Raw genomic sequence first — 20,969 nt, forward strand, 5'->3', positions numbered from 1 at the left:
ATGGCAGTGAGAAGGTAGCAGTATTCTGAGTCAGGAGGTTCCAAGATTACCACTCTACTGCACCTGGGGATACCCTCCAGGTCTGCATTGTTACCCTGCGTCTCAGAAGCCTCTGGCAAACGTCTCTGCTGAAGACCTGCGAAACTCACTCTGCAGGCAGTGTGGAACTGTGAGGGACTGAGGCTGAGCTCAACTCTCAGAAGTAAGATGCTTTTGGACAATGCGTTCAGCTGCCTTCTCACATATGGAACTTAGTATGTAGCACCTGTCTACCACAAGAATTACTGGGTAATCGTGAATTGAGCTTGGAGGCACTCGTCTTGTGTGCCGGGAGATTCCAATTACCTCTCCAGGACTTCCGTCAAACAGCGAGCCTAGGCTTTTACAAGCCAAGGGTACCAGCAGGCTGGATGTGGAGGTACAGGCCATAAGCTCAACTCTCAGAATGTGTATGCATGGGAGGCAGGTGTCTGCTACCCACTCGGACATGGGAGTTGGAAACTAGCTACACTGTGATTGAAGAAGGACATTGGAAATCGCTGTATTCAACTCAGATACACGGGAGTTCAGGTCCAGTGCTCACACATGCTTTTCCCGCAACCTCTCCCAGCCACTAACATTAGGATGTTAGCAGCTACTCCTACAGTCAGGCAGGATGCGGGAGGGTTCTGCCCTGTCCTCAGCTCTCACAGGGAAGCATGTCTTGAAGTCAGCTGTCCACTAGCTGCATTACTATGGCAGTGAGAAGGTAGCAGTACTCTGAGTCAGGAGGTTCCAAGATTACCACTCTACTGCACCTGGAGATACCCTCCAGGTCTGGATTGTTACCCTGCGTCTCAGAAGCCTCTGGTAATCGTCTCTGGTGAAGACGTGTGAAACTCACTCTGCAGGCAGTGTGGAACTGTGAGGGACTGAGGCTGAGCTCAACTCTCAGAAGTAAGATGCTTTTGGACAAGGCGTTCAGCTGCCTTCTCACATATGGAACTTAGTATGTAGCACCTGTCTACCACAAGAATTACTGGGTAATCTTGAATTGAGCTTGGAGGCACTCGTCTTGTGTGCCGGGAGATTCCAATTACATCTCCAGGACTTCCGTCAAACAGCGAGCCTAGGCTTTTACAAGCCAAGGGTACCAGCAGGCTGGATGTGGAGGTACAGGCCATAAGCTCAACTCTCAGAATGTGTATGCATGGGAGGCAGATGTCTGCTACCCGCTCGTACATGGGATTTGGAACCTAGCTACACTCTGGTTGAGGAAAGCCGTTGGAAATCGCTGTATTCAACTCAGATACACGGGAGTTCAGGCCCAGTGCTCACACATGCTTTTCCCGCAACCTCTCCCAGCCACTAACATTAGGATGTTAGCAGCTACTCCTACAGTCAGGCAGGATGCGGGAGGGTTCTGCCCTGTCCTCAGCTCTCACAGGGAAGCATGTCTTGAAGCCAGCTGTCAACTAGCTGCATTCCTATGGCAGTGAGAAGGTAGCAGTATTCTGAGTCAGGAGGTTCCAAGATTACCAGTCTACTGCACCTGGGGATACCCTCCAGGTCTGCATTGTTACCCTGCGTCTCAGAAGCCTCTGGCAAACGTCTCTGCTGAAGATTGCGAAACTCACTCTGCAGGCAGTGTGGAACTGTGAGGGACTGAGGCTGAGCTCAACTCTCAGAAGTAAGATGCTTTTGGACAAGGCGTTCAGCTACCTTCTCACGTATGGAACTTAGTATGTAGCACCTGTCATCACAAGAATTAATGGAAATCGTGAATTGAGCTTGGAGGCACTAGTCTTGTGTGCCGGGTGATTCCAATTACCTCTCCCAACACTTCCGTCAAACAGCGAACCTAGGCCTTTTAGAAGCCAAGGGTATCAGCAGGCTGGATGTGGAGGTACAGGCCATAAGCTCAACTCTCAGAAGTGTGTATGCATGGGAGGCAGATGTCTGCTACCCGCTCGTACATGGGATTTGGAACCTAGCTACATTCTGGTTGAGGAAAGCCGTTGGAAATCGCTGTATTCAACTCAGATACACGGGAGTTCAGGCCCATTGCTCACACATGCTTTTCCCGCAACCTCTCCCAGCCACTAACATAAGGATGTTAGCAGCTACTCCTACAGTCAGGCAGGATGCGGGAGGTTTCTGCCCTGTCCTCAGCTATCACAGGGAAGCATGTCTTGAAGCCAGCTGTCAACTGGCTGCATTCCTAAGGCAGTGAGAAGGTAGCAGTACTCTGAGTCAGGAGGTTCCAAGATTACCAGTCTACTGCACCTGGAGATACCCTCAAAGTCTGCATTGTTAACTTGTACTCAGAAACCTCTGGCAATCGTCTCTGCTGAAGACCTGCGAAACTCACTCTGCAGGCAGTGTGGAACTGTGTGGGACTGAGGCTGAGCTCAACTCTCAGAAGTAAGATGCTTTTGGACAAAGCGTTCAGCTACCTTCTCACATATGGAACTAAGTATGTAGCACCTGTCTACCACAAGAATTACTGGGAAATCGTGAATTGAGCTTGGAGGCACTCGTCTTGTGTGCCGGGTGATTCCAATTACCTCTCCCAGCACTTCCGTCAAACAGCGAGCCTAGGCCTTTTAGAAGCCAAGGGTACCAGCAGGCTGGATGTGGAGGTACAGGCCATAAGCTCAACTCTCAGAAGTGTGTATGCATGGGAGGCAGATGTCTGCTACCCGCTCGTACATGGGATTTGGAACCTAGCTACACTCTGGTTGAGGAAAGCCGTTGGAAATCGCTGTATTCACTCAGATACACGGGAGTTCAGGCCCAGTGCTCACACGTGCTTTTCCCGCAACCTCTCCCAGCCACTAACATTAGGATGTTAGCAGCTACTCCTACAGTCAGGCAGGATGCGGGAGGGTTCTGCCCTGTCCTCAGCTCTCACAGGGAAGCATGTCTTGAAGCCAGCTGTCAACTAGCTGCATTCCTATGGCAGTGAGAAGGTAGCAGTATTCTGAGTCAGGAGGTTCCAAGATTACCAGTCTACTGCACCTGGGGATACCCTCCAGGTCTGCATTGTTACCCTGCGTCTCAGAAGCCTCTGGCAAACGTCTCTGCTGAAGACCTGCGAAACTCACTCTGCAGGCAGTGTGGAACTGTGAGGGACTGAGCCTGAGCTCAACTCTCAGAAGTAAGATGCTTTTGGACAAGGCGTTCAGCTACCTTCTCACGTATGGAACTTAGTATGTAGAACCTGTCTACCACAAGAATTACTGGGAAATCGTGAATTGAGCTTGGAGGCACTAGTCTTGTGTGCTGGTTGATTCCAATTACCTCTCCCAACACTTCCGTCAATAGCGAGCCTAGGCCTTTTAGAAGCCAAGGGTACCAGCAGGCTGGATGTGGAGGTACAGGCCATAAGCTCAACTCTCAGAAGTGTGTATGCATGGGAGGCAGATGTCTTCTACCCACTCGGACATGGGAGTTGGAAACTAGCAACACTGTGATTGAAGAAGGCCATTGGAAATCGCTGTATTCAACTCAGATACACGGGAGTTCAGTCCCAGTCCTCACACATGCTTTTCCCGCAACCTCTCCCTGCCACTAACATAAGGATGTTAGCAGCTAATCCTACAGTCAGACAGGATGCGGGAGGGTTCTGCCCTGTCCTCAGCTCTCACAGGGAAGCATGTCTTGAAGCCAGCTGTCAACTAGGTGCATTTCTATGGCAGTGAGAAGGTAGCAGTACTCTGTGTCAGGAGGTTCCAAGATTACCACTCTACTGCACCTGGAGATACCTTCCAGGTCTGCATTGTTACCCTGCGTCTCAGAAGCCTCTGGTAATCGTCTCTGGTGAAGACGTGTGAAACTCACTCTGCAGGCAGTGTGGAAATGTGAGGGACTGAGGCTGAGCTCAACTCTCAGAAGTAAGATGCTTTTGGACAAGGCGTTCAGCTACCTTCTCACATAGGTAACTTAGTATGTAGCACCTGTCTACAACAAGAATTACTGGGAAATCGTGAATTGAGCTTGGAGGCACTCGTCTTGTGTGCCGGGAGATTCCAATTACCTCTCCAAGAACTTCCGTCAAACAGGGAGCCTAGGCCTTTTAGAAGCCAAGGGTACCAGCAGGCTGGATGTGGAGGTACAGGCCATAAGCTCAACACTCAGAAGTGTGTATGCATGGGAGGCAGATGTCTTTTACCCACTCGGACATGGGAGTTGGAAACTAGCTACACTGTGATTGAAGAAGGCCATTGGAAATCGCTGTATTCAACTCAGATACACGGGAGTTCAGGCCCAGTGCTCACACATGCTTTTCCCGCAACCTCTCCCAGCCACTAACATAAGGATGTTAGCAGCTACTCCTACAGTCAGGCAGGATGCGGGAGGGATCTGCCCTGTCCTCAGCTCTCACAGGGAAGCATGTCTTGAAGCCAGCTGTCAACTGGCTGCATTCCTATGGCAGTGAGAAGGTAGCAGTACTCTGAGTCAGGAGGTTCCAAGATTACCACTCTACTGCACCTGGAGATACCCTCCAGGTCTGCATTGTAAACTTATACTCAGAAGCCTCTGGCAAAGGTCTCTGCTGAAGACCTGCGAAACTCACTCTGCAGGCAGAGTGGAACTGTGAGGGACTGAGGCTGAGCTCAACTCTCAGAAGTAAGATGCTTTTGGACAAGGCGTTCAGCTACCTTCTCACGTATGGAACTTAGTATGTAGCACCTGTCTACCACAAGAATTACTGGGAAATCGTGAATTGAGCTTGGAGGCACTAGTCTTGTGTGCCGGTTGATTCCAATTACCTCTCCCAACACTTCCGTCAACAGCGAGCCTAGGCCTTTTAGAAGCCAAGGGTACCAGCAGGCTGGATGTGGAGGTACAGGCCATAAGCTCAACTCTCAGAAGTGTGTATGCATGGGAGGCAGATGTCTTCTACCCACTCGGACATGGGAGTTGGAAACTAGCTACACTGTGATTGAAGAAGGCCATTGGAAATTGCTGTATTCAACTCAGATACACGGGAGTTCAGGCCCAGTGCTCACACATGCTTTTCCCGCAACCTCTCCCAGCCACTAACATAAGGATGTTAGCAGCTAATCCTACAGTCAGGCAGGATGCGGAAGGGTTCTGCCCTGTCCTCAGCTCACACAGGGAAGCATGTCTTGAAGCCAGCTGTCAACTAGGTGCATTTCTATGCAGTGAGAAGGTAGCAGTACTCTGTGTCAGGAGGTTCCAAGATTACCACTCTACTGCACCTGGAGATACCCTCCAGGTCTGCATTGTAAACTTATACTCAGAAGCCTCTGGCAAATGTCTCTGCTGAAGACCTGCGAAAATCACTCTGCAGGCAGTGTGGAACTGTGAGGGACTGAGGCTGAGCTCAACTCTCAGAAGTAAGATGCTTTTGGACAAGGCGTTCAGCTACCTTCTCACGTATGGAACTTAGTATGTAGCACCTGTCTACCACGAGAATTACTGGGAAAACGTGAATTGAGCTTGGAGGCACTCGTCTTGTGTGCCGGGTGATTCCAATTACCTCTCCCAGCACTTCCGTCAAACAGCGAGCCTAGGCCTTTTAGAAGCCAAGGGTACCAGCAGGCTGGATGTGGAGGTACAGGCCATAAACTCAACTCTCAGAATGTGTATGCATGGGAGGCAGATGTCTGCTTCCCCCTCGTACATGCGATTTGGAACATAGCTACACTCTGGTTGAGGAAAGCCGTTGGAAATCGCTGTATTCAACTCAGATACACGGGAGTTCAGGCCCAGTGCTCACACATGCTTTTCCCGCAACCTCTCCCAGCCACTAACATTAGGATGTTAGCAGCTACTCCTACAGTCAGGCAGGATGCAGGAGGGTTCTGCCCTGTCCTCAGCTCTCACAGGGAAGCATGTCTTGAAGCCAGCTGTCAACTAGCTGCATTCCTATGGCAGTGAGAAGGTAGCAGTATTCTGAGTCAGGTGGTTCCAAGATTTCCAGTCTACTGCACCTGGGGATACCCTCCAGGTCTGCATTGTTACCCTGCGTCTCAGAAGCCTCTGGCAAACGTCTCTGCTGAAGACCTGCGAAACTCACTTTGCAGGCAGTGTGGAACTGTGAGGGACTGAGGCTGAGCTCAACTCTCAGAAGTAAGATGCTTTTGGACAAGGCGTTCAGCTACCCTCTCACGTATGGAACTTAGTATGTAGCACCTGTGTACCACAGGAATTACTAGGAAATCGCTGGACTGAGCTTGGAGGCACTAGTCTTGTGTGCCGGGTGATTCCAATTACCTCTCCCAACACTTCCGTCAAACAGCGAGCCTAGGCCTTTTAGAAGCAAAGGGTACCAGCAGGCTGGATGTGGAGGTACAGGCCATAAGCTCAACTCTCAGAAGCGTGTATGCATGGGAGGCAGATGTCTGCTACCCGCTCGTACATGGGACTTGGAATCTAGCTACACTCTGGTTGAGGAAAGCCGTTGGAAATCGCTGTATTCAACTCAGATACACGGGAGTTCAGGCCCAGTGCTCACACATGCTTTTCCCGCAACCTCTCCCAGCCACTAACATTAGGATGTTAGCAGCTACTCCTACAGTCAGGCAGGATGCGGGAGGGTTCTGCCCTGTCCTCAGCTCTCACAGGGAAGCATGTCTTGAAGCCAGCTGTCAACTAGCTGCATTCCTATGGCAGTGAGAATGTAGCAGTATTCTGAGTCAGGAGGTTCCAAGATTACCAGTCTACTGCACCTGGGGATACCCTCCAGGTCTGCATTGTTACCCTGCGTCTCAGAAGCCTCTGGCAAACGTCTCTGCTGAAGACCTGCGAAACTCACTCTGCAGGCAGTGTGGAACTGTGAGGGACTGAGGCTGAGCTCAACTCTCAGAAGTAAAATGCTTTTGGACAAGGCGTTCAGCTACCCTCTCACGTATGGAACTTAGTAAGTAGCACCAGTGTACCACAGGAATTACTAGGAAATCGCTGGACTGAGATTGGAGACACTAGTCTTGTGTGCCGGGTGATTCCAATTACCTCTCCCAACACTTCCGTCAAACAGCGAGCCTAGGCCTTTTAGAAGCTAAGGGTACCAGCAGGCTGGATGTGGAGGTACAGGCCATAAGCTCAACTCTCAGAAGTGTGTATGCATGGGAGGCAGATGTCTGCTCCCTACTCGGACATGGGAGTTGGAACCTAGCTACACTGTGATTGAAGAAGGCCATTGGAAATCGCGGTATTCAACTCAGATACACGGGAGTTCAGGCCCAGTGCTCACACATGCTTTTCCCGCAACCTCTCCCAGCCACTAACATTAGGATGTTAGCAGCTACTCCTACAGTCAGGCAGGATGCGGGAGGGTTCTGCCCTGTCCTCAGCTCTCACAGGGAAGCATGTCTTGAAGTCAGCTGTCAACTAGCGGCATTCCTATGGCAGTGAGAAGGTAGCAGTACTCTGAGTCAGGAGGTTCCAAGAATACCACTCTACTGCACCTGGAGATACCCTCCAGGTCTGCATTGTTACCCTGCGTTTCAGAAGCCTCTGGTAATCGTCTCTGGTGAACACTGTGAAACTCACTCTGCAGGCAGTGTGGAACTGTGAGGGACTGAGGGTGAGCTCAACTCTCAGAAGTAAGATGCTTTTGGACAAGGCGTTCAGCTACCTTCTCACATATGGAACTTAGTATGTAGCACCTGTGTACCACAAGAATTACTGGGAAATCGCTGGACTGAGATTGGAGGCACTAGTCTTGTGTGCCGGGTGATTCCAATTACCTCTCCCAGCACTTCCTTCAAACAGCGAGCCTAGGCCTTTTAGAAGCAAAGGGTACCAGCAGGCTGGATGTGGAGGTACAGGCCATAAGCTCAACTCTCTGAAGTGTGTATGCATGGGAGGCAGATGTCTGCTACCCGCTCGTACTTGGTATTTGGAACCTAGCTACACTCTGGTTGAGGAAAGCCGTTGGAAATCGCTGTATTCAACTCAGATACACGGGAGTTCAGGCCCAGTGCTCACACATGCTTTTCCCGCAACCTCTCCCAGCCACTAACATTAGGATGTTAGCAGCTACTCCTACAGTCAGGCAGGATGCGGGAGGGTTCTGCCCTGTCCTCAGCTCTCACAGGGAAGCATGTCTTGAAGCCAGCTGTCAACTAGCTGCATTCCTATGGCAGTGAGAAGGTAGCAGTATTCTGAGTCAGGAGGTTCCAAGATTACCAGTCTACTGCACCTGGGGATACCCTCCAGGTCTGCATTGTTACCCTGCGTCTCAGAAGCCTCTGGAAAACGTCTCTGTTGAAGACCTGCGAAACTCACTCTGCAGGCAGTGTGGAACTGTGAGGGACTGAGCCTGAGCTCAACTCTCAGAAGTAAGATGCTTTTGGACAAGGCGTTCAGCTACCTTCTCACGTATGGAACTTAGTATGTAGCACCTGTCTACCACAAGAATTACTGGGAAATCGTGAATTGAGCTTGGAGGCACTAGTCTTGTGTGCCGGTTGATTCCAATTACCTCACCCAACACTTCCGTCAACAGCGAGCCTAGGCCTTTTAGAAGCCAAGGGTACCAGCAGGCTGGATGTGGAGGTACAGGCCATAAGCTCAACTCTCAGAAGTGTGTATGCATGGGAGGCAGATGTCTTCTACCCACTCGGACATGGGAGTTGGAAACTAGCTACACTGTGATTGAAGAAGGCCATTGGAAATTGCTGTATTCAACTCAGATACACGGGAGTTCAGGCCCAGTGCTCACACATGCTTTTCCCGCAACCTCTCCCAGCCACTAACATAAGGATGTTAGCAGCTAATCCTACAGTCAGGCAGGATGCGGGAGGGTTCTGCCCTGTCCTCAGCTCACACAGGGAAGCATGTCTTGAAGCCAGCTGTCAACTAGGTGCATTTCTATGGCAGTGAGAAGGTAGCCGTACTCTGTGTCAGGAGGTTCCAAGATTACCACTCTACTGCACCTGGAGATACCCTCCAGGTCTGCATTGTAAACTTATACTCAGAAGCCTCTGGCTAAGGTCTCTGCTGAAGACCTGCGAAACTCACTCTGCAGGCAGTGTGGAACTGTGAGGGACTGAGGCTGAGCTCAACACTCAGAAGTAAGATGCTTTTGGACAAGGCGTTCAGCTACCTTCTCACACATGGAACTTAGTATGTAGCACCTGTCTACAACAAGAATTACTGGGAAATCGTGAATTGAGCTTGGAGGCACTCGTCTTGTGTGCCGGGAGATTCCAATTACCTCTCCCAGCACTTCCGTCAAACAGCGAGCCTAGGCCTTTTAGAAGCCAAGGGTACCAGCAGGCTGGATGTGGAGGTACAGGCCAGAAGCTCAACTCACAGAGGTGTGTATGCATGGGAGGCAGATGTCTGCTACCCACTCGGACATGGGAGTTTGAAACTAGCTACACTGTGATTGAAGAAGGCCATTTGAAATCGCTGTATTCCACTCAGATACACGGGAGTTCAGGCCCAGTGCTCACACATGCTTTTCCCGCAACCTCTCCCAGCCACTAACATTAGGATGTTAGCAGCTACTCCTACAGTCAGGCCGGATGCGGGAGGGTTCTGCCCTATCCTCATCTCTCACAGGGAAGCATGTCTTGAAGCCAGCTCTCAACTAGCTGCATTCCTATGGCAGTGAGAAGGTAGCAGTACTCTGAGTCAGGAAATTCCAAGATTACCACTCTACTGCACCTGGAGATACCCTCCAGGTCTGCATTGTTACCCTGCGTCTCAGAAGCCTCTGGCAAACGTCTCTGCTGAAGACCTGCGAAACTCACTCTGCAGGCAGTGTGGAACTGTGAGGGACTGAGGCTGAGCTCAACTCTCAGAAGTAAGATGCTTTTGGACAAGGCGTTCAGCTACCTTCTCACGTATGGAACTTAGTATGTAGCACCTGTCTACCACAAGAATTAATGGAAACCGTGAATTGAGCTTGGAGGCACTAGTCTTGTGTGCCGGGTGATTCCAATTTCCTCTCCCAACACTTCCGTCAAACAGCGAACCTAGGCCTTTTAGAAGCCAAGTGTATCAGCAGGCTGGATGTGGAGGTACAGGCCATAAGCTCAACTCTCAGAAGTGTGTATGCATGGGAGGCAGATGTCTGCTACCCGCTCGTACATGGGATTTGGAACCTAGCTACATTCTGGTTGAGGAAAGCCGTTGGAAATCGCTGTATTCAACTCAGATACACGGGAGTTCAGGCCCATTGCTCACACATGCTTTTCCCGCAACCTCTCCCAGCCACTAACATAAGGATGTTAGCAGCTACTCCTACAGTCAGGCAGGATGCGGGAGGGTTCTGCCCTGTCCTCAGCTCTCACAGGGAAGCATGTCTTGAAGCCAGCTGTCAACTGGATGCATTCCTAAGGCAGTGAGAAGGTAGCAGTACTCTGAGTCAGGAGGTTCCAAGATTACCACTCTACTGCACCTGGAGATACCCTCAAAGTCTGCATTGTTAACTTGTACTCAGAAGCCTCTGGCAATCGTCTCTGCTGTAGACCTGCGAAACTCACTCTGCAGGCAGTGTGGAACTGTGTGGGACTGAGGCTGAGATCAACTCTCAGAAGTAAGATGCTTTTGGACAAGGCGTTCAGCTACCTTCTCACATATGGAACTTAGTATGTAGCACCTGTCTACCACAAGAATTACTGGGAAATCGTGAATTGAGCTTGGAGGCACTCGTCTTGTGTGCCGGGTCATTCCAATTACCTATCCCAGCACTTCCGTGAAACAGCGAGCCTAGGCCTTTTAGAAGCCAAGGGTACCAGCAGGCTGGATGTGGAGGTACAGGCCATAAGCTCAACTCTCTGAAGTGTGTATGCATGGGAGGCAGATGTCTGCTACCCGCTCGTACATGGGATTTGGAACCTAGCTACACTCTGGTTGAGGAAAGCCGTTGGAAATCGCTGTATTCAACTCAGATACACGGGAGTTCAGGCCCAGTGCTCACACGTGCTTTTCCCGCAACCTCTCCCAGCCACTAACATTAGGATGTTAGCAGCTACTCCTACAGTCAGGCAGGATGCGGGAGGGTTCTGCCCTGTCCTCAGCTCTCACAGGGAAGCATGTCTTGAAGCCAGCTGTCAACTAGCTGCATTCCTATGGCAGTGAGAAGGTAGCAGTATTCTGAGTCAGGAGGTTCCAAGATTACCACTCTACTGCACCTGGAGATACCCTCCAGGTCTGCATTGTTACCCTGCGTCTCAGAAGCCTCTGGCAAACGTCTCTGCTGAAGACCTGCGAAACTCACTCTGCAGGCAGTGTGGAACTGTGAGGGACTGAGGCTGAGCTCAACTCTCAGAAGTAAGATGCTTTTGGACAAGGCGTTCAGCTACCTTCTCACATAAGGAACTTAGTATGTAGCAACTGTCTACGACAAGAATTACTGGGAAATCGTGATTGAGCTTGGAGGCACTCGTCTTGTGTGCCGGCAGATTCCAATTACCTCTCCCAGCACTTCCGTCAAACAGCTAGCCTAGGCCTTTTAGAAGCCAAGGGTACCAGCAGGCTGGATGTGGAGGTACAGGCCATAAGCTCAAATCTCAGAAGTGTGTATGCATGGGAGGCAGATGTCTGCTACCCGCTCGTACATGGGATTTGGAACCTAGCTACACTCTGGTTGAGGAAAGCCGTTGGAAATCGCTGTATTCAACTCAGATACACGGGAGTTCAGGCCCAGTGCTCACACATGCTTTTCCCTCAACCTCTCCCAGCCACTAACATTAGGATGTTAGCAGCTACTCCTACAGTCAGGCAGGATGCGGGAGGGTTCTGCCCTGTCCTCAGCTCTCACAGGGAAGCATGTCTTGAAGCCAGCTGTCAACTAGCTGAATTCCTATGGCAGTGAGAAGGTAGCAGTACTCTGAGTCAGGAGGTTCCAAGATTCCACTGTACTGCACCTGGAGATAACCTCCAGGTCTGCATTGTTAACTTGTACTCAGAAGCCTCTGGCAATCGTCTCTGGTGAAGACGTGTGAAACTCACTCTGCAGGCAGTGTGGAACTGTGAGGGACTGAGGGTGAGCTCAACTCTCAGAAGTAAGATGCTTTAGTACAAGGCGTTCAGCTACCTTCTCACATATGGAACTTAGTATGTAGCACCAGTCTACCACAGGAATTACTAGGAAATCGCTGGAGTGAGCTTGGAGGCACTAGTCTTGTGTGCCGGGTGATTCCAATTACCTCTCCCAGCACTTCCGTCAAACAGCGAGCCTAGGCCTTTTAGAAGCCAAGGGTACCAGCAGGCTGGATGTGGAGGTACAGGCCATAAGCTCAACTCTCAGAAGTGTGTATGCATGGGAGGCAGATGTCTACTACCCACTCGGACATGGGAGTTGGAACCTATCTACACTCTGATTGAAGAAGGCCATTGGAAATCGCTGTATTCAACTCAGATACACGGGAGTTCAGGCCCAGTGCTCACACATGCTTTTCCCGCAACCTCTCCCAGCCACTAACATTAGGATGTTAGCAGCTACTCCTACAGTCAGGCAGGATGCGGGAGTGTTCTCCCCTGTCCTCAGCTCTCACAGGGAAGCATGTCTTGAAGTCAGCTCTCAACTAGCTGCATTCCTATGGCAGTGAGAAGGTAGCAGTACTCTGAGTCAGGAAATTCCAAGATTACCACTCTACTGCACCTGGAGATACCCTCCAGATCTGCATTGTTACCCTGCGTCTCAGAAGCCTATGGTAATCGTCTCTGGTGAAGACGTGTGAAACTCACTCTGCAGGCAGTGTGGAACTGTGAGGGACTGAGGCTGAGCTCAACTCTCAGAAGTAAGATGCTTTTGGACAAGGCGTTCAGCTACTTTCTCACATATGGAACTTAGTATGTAGCACCTGTCTACCACAAGAATTACTGGGAAATCGTGAATTGAGCTTGGAGGCACTCGTCTTGTGTGCCGGGAGATTCCAATTACCTCTCCCAGCACTTCCGTCAAACAGCGAGCCTAGGCCTTTTAGAAGCCATGGGTACCAGCAGGCTGGATGTGGAGGTACAGGCCATAAGCTCAACTCTCAGAAGTGTGTATGCATGAGAGGCAGATGTCTGCTACCCGCTCGTACATGGGATTTGGAACCTAGCTACACTCTGGTTGAAAAAAGCCGTTGGAAATCGCTGTATTCAACTCAGATACACGGGAGTTCAGGCCCAGTGCTCACACATGCTTTTCCCGCAACCTCTCCCAGCCACTAACATTAGGATGTTAGCAGCTACTCCTACAGTCAGGCAGGATGCGGGAGGTTTCTGCACTGACCTCAGCTCTCACAGGGAAGCATGTCTTGAAGCCAGCTGTCACCTGGCTGCATTCCTATGGCAGTGAGCAGGTAGCAGTACTCTGAGTCAGGAGGTTCCAAGATTACCACTCTACTGCACCTGGAGATACCCTCCAGGTCTGCATTGTTACCCTGTGATTCAGAAGCCTCTGGCAAACGACTCTGCTGAAGACCTGCGAAACTCACTCTGCAGGGAGTGTGGAACTGTGAGGGACTGAGGCTGAGCTCAACTCTCAGAAGTAAGATGCTTTTGGACAAGGCGTTCAGCTACCTTCTCACGTATGGAACTTAGTATGTAGCACCTGTCTACCACAAGAATTAATGGAAATCGTGAATTGAGCTTGGAGGCACTAGTCTTGTGTGCCGGGTGATTCCAATTACCTCTCCCAACACTTCCGTCAAACAGTGAACCTAGGCCTTTTAGAAGCCAAGGGTATCAGCAGGCTGGATGTGGAGGTACAGGCCATAAGCTCAACTCTCAGAAGTGTGTATGCATGGGAGGCAGATGTCTGCTACCCGCTCGTACATGGGATTTGGAACCTAGCTACATTCTGGTTGAGGAAAGCCGTTGGAAATCGCTGTATTCAACTCAGATACACGGGAGTTCAGGCCCATTGCTCACACATGCTTTTCCCGCAACCTCTCCCAGCCACTAACATAAGGATGTTAGCAGCTACTCCTACAGTCAGGCAGGATGCGGGAGGGTTCTGCCCTGTCCTCAGCTCTCACAGGGAAGCATGTCTTGAAGCCAGCTGTCAACTGGCTGCATTCCTAAGGCAGTGAGAAGGTAGCAGTACTCTGAGTCAGGAGGTTCCAAGATTACCACTCTACTGCACCTGGAGATACCCTCAAAGTCTGCATTGTTAACTTGTACTCAGAAGCCTCTGGCAATCGTCTCTGCTGAAGACCTGCGAAACTCACTCTGCAGGCAGTGTGGAACTGTGAGGGACTGAGGCTGAGCTCAACTCTCAGAAGTAAGATGCTTTTGGACAAGGCGTTCAGCTACCTTCTCACATATGGAACTTAGTATGTAGCACCTGTCTACCACAAGAATTACTGGGAAATCGTGAATTGAACTTGGAGGCACTAGTCTTGTGTGCCGGGTGATTCCAATTACCTCTCCCAACACTTCCGTCAAACAGCGAGCCTAGGCCTTTTAGAAGCTAAGGGTACCAGCAGGCTGGATGTGGAGGTACAGGCCATAAGCTCAACTCTCAGAAGTGTGTATGCATGGGAGGCAGATGTCTGCTCCCTACTCGGACATGGAAGTTGGAATCTAGCTACACTGTGATTGAAGAAGGACATTGGAAATCGCTGTATTCAACTCAGATACACGGGAGTTCAGTCCCAGTGCTCACACATGCTTTTCCCGCAACCTCTCCCAGCCACTAACATTAGGATGTTAGCAGCTACTCCTACAGTCAGGCAGGAAGCGGGAGGGTTCTGCCCTGTCCTCAGCTCTCACAGGGAAGCATGTCTTGAAGTCAGCTGTCAACTAGTTGCATTCCTATGGCAGTGAGACGGTAGCAGGACTCTGAGTCAGGAGGTTCCAAGATTACCACTCTACTGCTCCTGGAGATACCCTCCAGGTCTGCATGGTTAACTTGTACTCAGAAGCCTCTGGCAATCGTCTCTGGTGAAGACGTGAGAAACTCGCTCTGCAGGCAGTGTGGAACTGTGAGGGACTGAGGCTGAGCTCAACTCTCAGAAGTAAGATGCTTTTGGACAAGGCGTTCAGCTACCTTCTCACATATGGAACTTAGTATGTAGCACCTGTCTGCCACAAGAATTACTGGGAAATCGTGAATTTAGCTTGGAGGCACTCGTCTTATGTGCCGGGAGATTCCAATTACCTCTCCCAGCACTTCCGTCAAACAGCGAGCCTAGGCCTTTTAGAAGCCAAGGGTACCAGCAGGCTGGATGTGGAGGTACAGGCCATAAGCTCAAGTCTCAGAAGTGTGTATGCATGGGAGGCAGATGTCTGCTACCCGCTCGTACATGGGATTTGGAACCTAGCTACACTCTGGTTGAGGAAAGCCGTTGGAAATCGCTGTATTCAACTCAGATACACGGGAGTTCAGGCCAGTGCTCACACACGCTTTTTCCGCAACCTCTCCCAGCCACTAACATTAGCATGTTAGCAGCTACTCCTACAGTCAGGCAGGATGCGGGAGGGTTCTGCCCTGTCCTCAGCTCTCACAGGGAAGCATGTCTTGAAGCCAGCTGTCAACTAGCTGCATTCCTATGGCAGTGAGAAGGTAGCAGTATTCTGAGTCAGGAGGTCCCAAGATTACCAGTCTACTGCACCTGGCGATAACCTCCAAGTCTGCATTGTTACCCTGTGTCTCAGAAGCCTCTGGCAAACGTCTCTGCTGAAGACCTGCGAAACTCACTCTGCAGGCAGTGTGGAACTGTGAGGGACTGAGGCTGAGCTCAACTCTCAGATGTAAGATGCTTTTGGACAAGGCGTTCAGCTACCCTCTCACGTATGGAACTTAGTATGTAGCACCAGTCTACCACAGGAATTACTAGGAAATCGCTGGACTGAGCTTGGAGGCACTAGTCTTGTGTGCCGGGTGATTCCAATTACCTCTCCCAGCACTTCCGTCAAACAGCGAGCCTAGGCGTTTTAGAAGTCATGGTACCAGCAGGCAGGCTGTGGAGGTACAGGCCATAAGCTCAACTCTCAGAAGTGTATATGCATGGGAGGCAGATGTCTGCTACCCACTCGGACATGGGAGTTGGAACCTAGCTACACTGTGATTGAAGAAGGCCATTGGAAATCGCTGTATTCAACTCATATACACGGGAGTTCAGGCCCAGTGCTGACACACGCTTTTCCCGCAACCTCTCCCAGCCACTAACATAAGGATGTTAGCAGCTACTCCTACAGTCAGGCAGGATGCGGGAGGGTTCTCTCCTGTCCTCAGCTCTCACAGGGAAGCATGTCTTGAAGCCAGCTGTCAACTAGCTGCATTCCTATGGCAGTGAGAAGGTAGCAGTACTCTGAGTCAGGAGGTTCCAAGATTACCACTCTACTGCACCTGGAGATACCCTCCAGGTCTGCATTGTTAACTTGTACTCAGAAGCCTCTGGCAATCGTCTCTGGTGAACACGTGTGAAACTCACTCTGCAGGCAGTGTGGAACTGTGAGGGACTGAGGGTGAGCTCAACTCTCAGAAGTAAGATGCTTTTGGACAAGGCGTTCAGCTACCTTCTCACATATGGAACTTAGTATGTAGCACCAGTCTACCACAGGAATTACTAGGAAATCGCTGGACTGAGATTGGAGGCACTAGTCTTGTGTGCCGGGTGATTCCAATTACCTCTCCCAACACTTCCTTCAAACAGCGAGCCTAGGCCTTTTAGAAGCCAAGGGTACCAGCAAGCTGGCTGTGGAGTTACAGGCCATAAGCTCAACTCTCAGAAGTGTGTATGCATGGGAGGCAAATGTCTGCTACCCACTCGGAAATGGGAGTTGGAACCTAGCTACACTGTGATTGAAGAAGGCCATTGGAAATCGTTGTATTCAAATCAGATACATGGGATTTCAGGCCCAGTGCTCACACATTCTTTTCCCGCAACCTCTCCCAGCCACTAACATAAGGATGTTAGCAGCTACTCCTACAGTCAGGCAGGATGCGGGAGGGTTCTCCCCTGTCCTCAGCTCTCACAGGGAAGCATGTCTTGAAGTCAGCTGTCAACTAGCTGCATTCCTATGGCAGTGAGAAGGTAGCAGTACTCTGAGTCAGGAGGTTCCAAGATTACCACTCTACTGCACCTGGAGATACCCTCCAGGTCTGCATTGTTAACTTGTACTCAGAAGCCTCTGGCAATCGTCTCTGGTGAAGACGTGAGAAACTCACTCTGCAGGCAGTGTGGAACTGTGAGGGACTGAGGGTGAGCTCAACTCTCAGAAGTAAGATGCTTTTGGACAAGGCGTTCAGCTACAATCTCACATATGGAACTTAGTATGTAGCACCTGTCTGCCACAAGAATTACTGGGAAATCGTGAATTTAGCTTGGAGGCACTCGTCTTATGTGCCGGGAGATTCCAATTACCTCTCCCAGGACTTCCGTCAAACAGCGAGCCTAGGCCTTTTAGAAGCCAAGGGTACCAGCAGGCTGGATGTGGAGGTACAGGCCATAAGCTCAACTCTCAGAAGTGTGTATGCATGGGAGGCAGATGTCTGCTACCCGCTCGTACATGGGATTTGGAACCTAGCTACACTCTGGTTGAGGGAGGCGTTGGAAATCGCTGTATTCAACTCAGATACACGGGAGTGCAGGCCCAGTGCTCACACACGCTTTTCCCGCAACCTCTCCCAGCCACTAACATTAGGATGTTAGCAGCTACTCCTAAGTCAGGCAGGATGCGGGAGGGTTCTGCCCTGTCCACAGCTCTCACAGGGAAGCATGTCTTGAAGCCAGCTGTCAACTAGCTGCATTTCTATGGCAGTGAGAAGGTAGCAGTATTCTGAGTCAGGAGGTTCCAATATTACCAGTCTACTGCACCTGGGGATACCCTCCATGTCTGCATTGTTACCCTGCGTCTCAGAAGCCTCTGGCAAACCTCTGCTGAAGACCTGCGAAACTCACTCTGCAGGCAGTGTGGAACTGTGAGGGACTGAGGCTGAGCTCAACTCTCAGAAGTAAGATGGTTTTGGACAAGGCGTTCTGCTACCCTCCCACTTATGGAACTTAGTATGTAGCACCAGTCTACCACAGGAATTACTAGGAAATCGCTGGACTGAGCTTGGAGGCACTAGTCTTGTGTGCCGGGTGATTCCAATTACCTCTTCCAGCACTTCCGTCAAACAGCGAGCCTAGGCCTTTTAGAAGCCAAGGGTACCAGCAGGCTGGATGTGGAGGTACAGGCCATAAGCTCAACTCTCAGAAGTGTGTATGCATGGGAGGCAGATGTCTGCTACCCGCTCGTACATGGGATTTGGAACCTAGCTACACTCTGGTTGAGGAAAGCCGTTGGAAATCGCAGTACTCAACTCAGATACACGGGAGATCAGGCCCAGTGCTCACACACGCTTTTCACGCAACCTCTCCCAGCCACTAACATTAGGATGTTAGCAGCTACTCCTACAGTGACGCAGGATGCGGGAGGGTTCTACCCTGTCCACATCTCTCACAGGGAAGCATGTCTTGAAGCCAGCTGTCAACAAGCTGCATTCCTATGGCAGTGAGATGGTAGCAGTATTCTGAGTCATGAGGTTCCAATATTACCAGTCTACTGCACCTGGGGATACCCTCCAAGTCTGCATTGTTACCCTGCGTCTCAGAAGCCTCTGGCAAACGTCTCTGCTGAAGACCTTCGAAACTCACTCTGAAGGCATTGTGGAACTGTGAGGGACTGAGGCTGAGCTCACCTCTCAGAAATAAGATGCACTTGGACAAGGCGTTCAGCTACCCTCTCACGTATGGAACTTAGTATGTAGCACCAGTCTACCACAGGAATTACTAGGAAATCGCTGGACTAAGCTTGGCGGAACTAGTCTTGTGTGCCGGGTGATTCCAATTACCTCTCCCAGCACTTCCGTCAAACAGCGAGCCTAGGCTTTTTAGAAGCCAAGGGTACCAGCAGGCTGGCTGTGGAGGTACAGGCCATAAGCTCAACTCTCAGAAGTGTGTATGCATGGGAGGCAGATGTCTGCTACCCACTCGGACTTTGGAGTTGGAACCTAGCTACACTGTGATTGAAGAAGGCCATTGGAAATCGCTGTATTCAACTCAGATACACGGGAGTTCAGGCCCAGTGCTCACACATGCTTTTCCCGCAACCTCTCCCAGCCACTAACTTAAGGATGTTAGCAGCTACTCCTACCGTCAGGCAGGATGCGGGAGGGTTCTGCCCTGTCCTCAGCTCTCACAGGGAAGCATGTCTTGAAGCCAGCTGTCAACTAGCTGCATTCCTATGGCAGTGAGAAGGTAGCAGTACTCTGAGTCAGGAGGTTCCAAGATTACCACTCTACTGCACCTGGAGATACCCTCCAGGTCTGCATTGTTAACTTGTACTCAGAAGCCTCTGGCAATCGTCTCTGGTGAAGACGTGTGAAACTCACTCTGCAGGCAGCGTAGAACTGTGAGGGACTGAGGGTGAGCTCAACTCTCAGAAGTAAGATGCTTTTGGACAAGGCGTTCAGCTACCTTCTCACATATGGAACTTAGTATGTAGCACCTGTCTAGCACAATAATTCCTGGGAAATCGTGAATTGAGCTTGGAGGCACTCGTCTTGTGTGCCGGGAGATTCCAATTACCTCTCCCAGCACTTCCGTCAAACAGCGAGCCTAGGCCTTTTAGAAGCCAAGGGTACCAGCAGGCTGAATGTGGAGGTACAGGCCATAAGCTCAACTCTCAGAAGTGTGTATGCATGAGAGGCAGATGTCTGCTACCCGCTCGTACATGGGATATTGAACCTAGCTACACTCTGGTTGAGGAAAGCCGTTGGAAATCGCTGTATTCAACTCAGATACACGGGAGTTCAGGCACAGTGCTCACACACGCTTTTCCCGCAACCTCTCCCAGCCACTAACATTAGGATGTTAGCAGCTACTCCTACAGTCAGGCAGGATGCGGGAGGGTTCTGCCCTGTCCACAGCTCTCACGGCGAAGCATGTCTTGAAGCCAGCTGTCAACTAGCTGCATTCCTATGGCAGTGAGAAGGTAGCAGTACTCTGAGTCAGGAGGTTCCAAGATTACCAGTCTACTGAACCTGGGGATACCCTCCAGGTCTGCATTGTTACCCTGCGTCTCAGAAGCCTCTGGCAAACCTCTGCTGAAGACCTGCGAAACTCACTCTGCAGGCAGTGTGGAACTGTGAGGGACTGAGGCTGAGCTCAACTCTCAAAAGTAAAATGCTTTTGGACAAGGCGTTCAGCTACCCTCTCACGTATGGAACTTAGTATGTAGCACCAGTCTACCACAGGAATTACTAGGAAATCGCTGGACTGAGCTTGGAGGCACTAGTCTTGTGTGCCGGGTGATTCTAATTACCTCTCCCAACACTTCCGTCAAACAGCGAGCCTAGGGCTTTTAGAAACCAAGGGTACCAGCAGGCTGGCTGTGGAGGTACAGGCCATAAGCTCAACTCTCAGAAGTGTGTATGCATGGGAGGCAGATGTCTGCTACCCGCTCGGACATGGGAGTTGGAACCTAGCTACACTCTGGTTGAGGAAAGCCGTTGGAAATCGCTGTATTCAACTCAGATACACGGGAGTTCATGCCCAGTGCTCACACATGCTTTTCCCGCAACCTCTCCCAGCCACTAACATTAGGATGTTAGCAGCTACTCCTACAGTCAGGCAGGATGCGGGAGGGTTCTGCCCTGTCCTCAGCTCTCACAGGGAAGCATGTCTTGAAGCCAGCTGTCAACTAGCTGCATTCCTATGGCAGTGAGAAGGTAGCAGTACTCTCAGTCAGGAGGTTCCAAGATTACCACTCTACTGCACCTGGAGATACCCTCCAGGTCTGCATTGTTAACTTGTACTCAGAAGCCTCTGGCAATCGTCTCTGGTGAAGACGTGTGAAACTCACTCTGCAGGCAGTGTGGAACTGTGAGGGACTGAGGGTGAGCTCAACTCTCAGAAGTCAGATGCTTTTGGACAAGGCGTTCAGCTACTCTCTCACGTATGGAACTTAGTATGTAGCACCAGTCTACCACAGGAATTACTAGGAAATCGCTGGACTGAGCTTGGAGGCACTAGTCTTGTGTGCCGGGTGATTCCAATTACCTCTCCCAACACTTCCGT

This window comes from Canis aureus, chromosome 28, assembly GCF_053574225.1.
Source record: "Canis aureus isolate CA01 chromosome 28, VMU_Caureus_v.1.0, whole genome shotgun sequence".
NCBI lineage: Eukaryota > Metazoa > Chordata > Mammalia > Carnivora > Canidae > Canis > Canis aureus.